The following is a 6475-nucleotide window of genomic DNA, read 5'->3' on the forward strand; positions in this document are numbered from 1 at the left end:
AAAGACTTCACCAAAAACATATATTCAAAAGTGGTGGTGGAGATAAAAAGGCTCAATACCTATTTTATTTTATTTCAAACTTTTACATACATAAAGATCATTAGGTACACATTACAACATTGTAAGCTACATAGGTATCCATGAGATTGAATCATTGTGTTGGAGCTTTACATAAAGTGGGTAATTATTATTAGTCATAAGAATAAGTATTGTTTTAAATTCCTAACTAAGGTAGGAAACCATAGTTATTAAGACATGAAGGTCACCAAAAGTGTATATCTTTATCTACTAGAGTTTTCACTAGAACCATTAAAAGTATGAAGGGATAAATTTGATCCCATTAGAACTTTTAGCCATGTCATTGGCTTGAATTTAAGAAGATAAAAGATATAAAAGATGACTGGGATAATTGTATACATGAGTATGATGTTTGGGTCTAGGGCTTATATTTGATAGACCTAGACTTAGTTGAAGAGGCCTACAAAACTTGGATATAAAAAAGAGTCAAAGCTAAAGTTAATGACAAGAAACTAAGACCATGCTATAAATATCAAAGCGCATTTGATAGGGGCTCCATATTGCAAATGTGAATGCTATGGAAAATGAAGACATGAAACATAGTGTCTTATATGTAATAAATTGGACATGAGATTGGATTATCAAGCCCAATCAAATGGAGTCCATCTAAAGGGTGGAGGGAGTTGAAAAAATTTCTCTATACTAATCAATCCAATAACTCCAAGAACAATAAGTCTAATGCTAAGTCTTCTCCACCCACTCATCCAATAGGGCATGCATAGGTGGTGACTGGACAAATCACCAATAGGATTAGGATGCAACATTAGAAAAAGAATGTAATAGTAACTTTAAAAAAGAAAATGAAATTTCAACTACTCCTATTGCACCTATTATTACACATCCTTATTTAGTGCACCGAGGTCTATAAAGAAGAAGGAGACAATCAAGGAGAAGCTTTATGATTTCTTTGAGAGTATACAAAAAATTAAGAAAGAGTTTGAGGATGGTATGAACATAAGAATTAGAATCAAAAAAGCATCTTCTCCAAAGGAGGAAAATTTTAAAAAAGTAGTTGGGACCTATGTATATCCATAATATGTGGATGTTGCCACTATTCCTTCTACTAAAGAGAAACCCACCACACCATGAACTATGTAATATATTAAAGAAGAAATAAATCAACAACCACCCCAAGATACCATTAACATCAAACATGATATTAAATAAAATGTTAACGAGGATAAGGTAGAATGAGAAAAGGAAATATAAGAAGAACCTTTCATAAAATAAGACTTATTGCAAGTAAATGCTTAAGAAGAAGAAAAAATAGCTAGGATAAGGAAGCAATAGATGCACCGATTGATTTAGATGCACAATACATGAAGAGTGAGGGGCTCTACATTGCATTCTTTCCAAAATGGGTATACAAACAATAAATTATAATACAGGGGCACCAAAAAAGAAAACTTTAGATCCTCAACAAAAAGAAAAAGTGCTAGAAGAGCCTCATGAGAAAAAGAAGGAAAAATCCTAAAGAGAAGGGAGAAATAAAATAGGAGCAACTAAAGGGAGAGAAATAACAAGAGCATGAATAATTATACCAAGATATTCCTTCAAAAGAGTTAGGATCCATTCCCGAATAAGGAGAAGAAGAGAGAATTTTGGATATGGGGATTTATTTAGGGAAAAAAAGAAGCACCACAATAGTGTGGTCATATTAGATTATGCATAAAATAAGGAAGAGTTGTACATAATTTAGAGTCAAAGACTTTACATTTTTGGGGTAAATATTTGGAGTTCCTTAGGCAAAGAGTAAGGCATAAAAAATATCATAGGTTATAATTGAAACACAAAGGCACTAGAAAGCTTAAATTTCAATCCCCACTAGAAAGCTTAAATTTCAAAGGCATAAAAAATATCATAGGTTACAATTGAAACACAAAGGCACTAGAAAGCTTAAATTTCAATCCCCACTATAGAAGAATAGGAAAAAAAAAATGCAAAAGGAAGTGGGCTTGGAGGTTCCTATAAAGGAGGGAGAAAATAGCATATTGTATGAGGGTGTAGCAACCATTTTCAAATATTTGCAAGAGGCTGAAACCAAAATGGAAGAATTGTAGCCTCAAATAAACAAGATAAAAAGCATGTTGGTCATTTAAAGGACCATTGGATCACTCAACCCCTTCCTCAAGATTGTAGAAAAATCACAACTTAAGGGAAGAATTATAGGTTATGACGCACTTTTTGGTAGCTTTAGATTGAATGCAAGAGATAGAGACATTAGGCATAGATGACATTAGCTTATCACATTTTTAATTTTTTTTTTTTTTTTTTTTTATGAAATAAAAAGTTTAATTTAGAAAAGTTTGTTTATTTTCTTAGATTTGTTTCATTATGGTTTTTCTTTCTTCTTTCTTAAACAATCCAAAATAAATAAAGTTATCACTTTGAAAGGAAATTTTATTCATTTGAATCTAGTTAGGTCATTGATTTTTACCAAAAAGGGCATACATTGTTCCAACTAATCTAGCCACACAAATAAGAACCAACCTCTTGGATCCTTGGAGTGAATTATTCACTTTTCAAGAGAGAAGATTCATTTTGACTCTCCTATTGTTGTTTGTGTTGATAACCAATTCAACAATGGTCCCTCTTGCTTTTGATGGATGAATTAGTTATGAGAACCATGTTGGGATTTTGTGGGGTTGTGACAACCATTAAGAGTTGATAAAGGTTTTTGAATGTCTAATGACTTCTAACGGTATTAAATTTTTTCTCTCTATTTGTTTGTTTCTCTTATTTTTTGGTTTAACTCTTCATTATCTTTTGAATGTTTGAACTATGTGTTAGAGTGGAACCACGTTGTGATTGACACAAGTTCCAAAACTTAAGGTTTCTAGTAACTTGATAATTAGTTAATTTTCTTATATTTATCTTCCTCAGCAACCTTTATAGTGGTTTTGTCCACCTCATTCTTGTGACAGATTACAAAACTTGCTTAAACTAAAAACATCTTTTTTTTCTTCCCCATCTTGATAGTTATTTCTAATCACCTTCATAATGATTTGTATTGACCTTCATATCGAATTTAATTATTGAAGGGAATCACAATGCATTAATTGAAAAAGAGAGTTATTCTAGTACATTTTTAAATACTAAAAGTACAACTAAAACCTTTTACGAAGAAGACCACAACAACTACATGTGTTGGAAAGTCAACTAAAAACCAAGTCTATTAAAAAGACTTGCAAAATTGAATCCACCAACTTTTTTAGCCTTTAGTAGCTAGTGTGGGTGGAATATTTTTCTAATGATGTTAGAAAAGGGTTACATTGACATGGAATCATCAAATACTAGGATTGGTTGAGACGGATTCAATTAATAGGATAAGTGGCTACATCATGTCAACAAGTGGTTGCATGTGTGACAACATGATTGAGCTAGATGCATGAGTGGGTAAACCTAGGTTTAGTTCAAATGAGGAATGAATTTTTTTAAAGGGTTGATGACATTAACATGATGTAAGCAAAAGTTAACTTATAAGGAAAAAAACTAGATCAATTGGTATTGAAGCCTTAAAATATCTAGTTTACATGGGAGGATGATCTCCATAGAAGAGGATGATGTAAAAAACATTAACATTGGAAGGACAGTGAAGTTGATAGATAAATATATTTATTAGTCTGATTCTATGGACATTGAACATTAACAATGTATTAAATTAGCTCACTAGGAAGAAACTAAATAAATCACATTATTAGCTTTGACAATGTGTAGTTTGCATGAAGGAAAAGTTCTTGTAGGTATTATATTTCATAAATATTAATGTTGGGCTTAATAGTTTTCAAGTTTAGGGAAAGCTAAGGGAAGTAGACCTGATAATTCAGGTGGATGTCTTGTTCTCGCAAAAGTTTAAATTCGTTACTTTATTCATTTTTTTCCCTCTTGTGGGGACCTAGAAATAGTCAAGACATCATAGAGAATGCTAGGTGAACCATAAATAGTTTGATCCGATATGTAAGACCCACTTGAGCTAAGTTATTCTTGGCCTTAGAGAATTTAGAGAAACATTCGAAACGACCAAGGTGTAGCTTTGAATTCTCTATCTAGATGGAATGGAAATTATGACATGGGACTATTAAGATTTAGCATTTCCTAAAACACATACACGATTACTTGAGTGGTAAACTTAAATAAAATTAATAGTTCCTTAGGGAAAACTCATACTAGTAATATAAGTGATTTGAAAATAGTGAAATATTGTAAGATCAAGGGAAAAATTAAAAAGTAGTGTGATCCAATACTATTCTTGACATGGAAAAAAAATTCAAGTTTAAAAGCTCGGCCAGGGTTAGGTTGTAACCATAAGAATTTTGAAAGCACTCCAACTGAAGTACTATAATGATTTCTAGTTTATTAATCAAAGATATCAATGAAACAGATCTAGATAACATACTAATTATCTTGCTAGTTTTTATACACTTATTAACACATCCATGACTTCAACTAAATGACCATTATAAAGATATAATGAATCCAATTAGATGTGATAGCTCACACCATTATTGCATGTGATGTTTCTTTTATCATGCTATAAATTTCATAGTATTTAAATATGTTGGTTTCTTCACCTTATTGGTTATAACTTCTAGGCATGATGTTATCGAGGCTATTGTAAAAAGCTTTCAAGGCTTTAGGACAACATGTTTAGAAAGATTGACGAAGCTTCTATTTATAGATACTTGAATCTTTAAAAATGATGGATTTGACTACCTTTTATTTAATGCCCCTAAAGATTTTTGATAAGATATTTTTGTTTTTAATCATGTTTAATTTTTCTTTCTCATATAATGTTAACTTTCATCATAGTATACTTAATTTTTGTTGAATCATACATGAGCCTATATAGAACCCATTATTAACCTCTTTTGAAGAAATAGTCAAATGTAGTCTCATTCAAAGCATTTGTTAACTAGATATTATTGAAGAAGTAAATGCAACTATAGCTCATTTAGGCTAGTAGATAACTAGGCAACATAATATTATTTATTAAAAAAAGGAGAAAAATGTGCTATGAAATAATTTTAAAATTTATTATTAAATCATGAAAAATGATTTAATTGGAAAAAACGATTTAACTAGGCAGCATAATTTTATTTATTAAATAAAAGAGAAAAATGTGTTGTGAAATAATCTTAAAATTTATTATTAAATCGTGAAAAAACGATTTAATTGCAGGCGCTTCCCTCGTAGGGATTTCAAATCATGATATCTTAGAAAGACAAAATCTGCATATCCGTTGTCGTCTAGTCCGGTTAGGATATCTGGCTTTCACCCAGACGACCCGGGTTCAAATCCCGGCAACGGAAATCGTATGTTGTCCTACAGACAGAATTTTTATTAATGTTTGCTGCTTCTTCCCCCACTTTGTGTGCGTTTGTTTCGGCTTGCAGACAATTTTAGGCTTCTGTAGAAATGTGATATTAAATAGTTATTGTACAAAAATGTAAAGCGAGAACCTATATGAAGGATCCGTGGCGCAATGGTAGCGCGTCTGACTCCAGATCAGAAGGTTGCGTGTTCGATTCACGTCGGGTTCAATCCCGAATGTTTTAATGTTTTTCACATCGCAATTTGCATTTTGCAAAGATTCTCGACTTAAAAAGGAGGCAAGAATGTAAGGAAAGATTAAATCTGATGGAGATGCGGGGTATCGATCCCCGTACCTCTCGCATGCTAAGCGAGCGCTCTACCATCTGAGCTACATCCCCGTGATTGACTTGTAAATTTTTACTAATATAAGTCGATAAAACGAAAGGAGCGGAATGAAAACAATGTGAACAGTCGGTGTTAGGCCTACTGCAGACATTACTATCAACTCACTCACGTGAAGGGCTGGGACAAGGGGATTTGTGTAGCGAGGAGAGGGAAAGGAGGGAGAAGGGCAATCATTAAAGTGGTTCCATCTGCAACAATATCATCCAAGGAGATACAAGATTTACGAGGCACAACTCCTCTCTAGTTTTCAATGACCTAATCAGTAGGACTTCCTTCATTTATACTATGCTTCTGCAATGTTTGCTCATCACTGGACCTACTCCACTTCCTCCAACGATCAATATTATGTTCTATATAATCTTTAAAGGGTTTCCAACTGCAGTTAAATTTTTTTTGCCACCTTCAAAGATCTCAAGTGAGTCACTTTCACATTTCAACTATAATCACGGAAAATTACACCATGCTATATAAAGATATACAAATTTCAACATCATATACATTGTAGGTAAAACTATGCATTTTGTAAAGCACAATATCCTTGACCTAAAAATTTACTTTGCCTTACAAGCTTTTGATATTCCAATTTATGAAAAACCCTTCTACATGGCTTACTTCAACCTATGCCATGAGTTCAAAACTTGACAAGTATAGCTTTTGATAAAATGAAGTGAAAACATTG

At 32.3% G+C, this 6475-nt stretch overlaps 3 non-coding genes across 3 annotated transcripts; 2 read left to right on the plus strand and 1 right to left on the minus strand.

Moving 5' to 3' along the window:
• Positions 1 to 5313: 5313 nt before the first annotated feature.
• On the plus strand, positions 5314 to 5387 carry TRNAE-UUC (transfer RNA glutamic acid (anticodon UUC)). Its single transcript has one exon. It is a non-coding gene; the product is annotated as a tRNA-Glu (tRNA).
• A 159-nt stretch (positions 5388 to 5546) lies between these two features.
• Positions 5547 to 5618, plus strand: TRNAW-CCA (transfer RNA tryptophan (anticodon CCA)). The gene has a single exon. It is a non-coding gene; the product is annotated as a tRNA-Trp (tRNA).
• A 98-nt stretch (positions 5619 to 5716) lies between these two features.
• Positions 5717 to 5789, minus strand: TRNAA-AGC (transfer RNA alanine (anticodon AGC)). Its single transcript has one exon. It is a non-coding gene; the product is annotated as a tRNA-Ala (tRNA).
• Positions 5790 to 6475: the final 686 nt, after the last annotated feature.

Source organism: Cupressus sempervirens, chromosome 6, assembly GCF_028749045.1.
Source record: "Cupressus sempervirens isolate cs-2001-9-10 chromosome 6, ASM2874904v1, whole genome shotgun sequence".
Classification (NCBI taxonomy): Eukaryota; Viridiplantae; Streptophyta; class Pinopsida; order Cupressales; family Cupressaceae; genus Cupressus; species Cupressus sempervirens.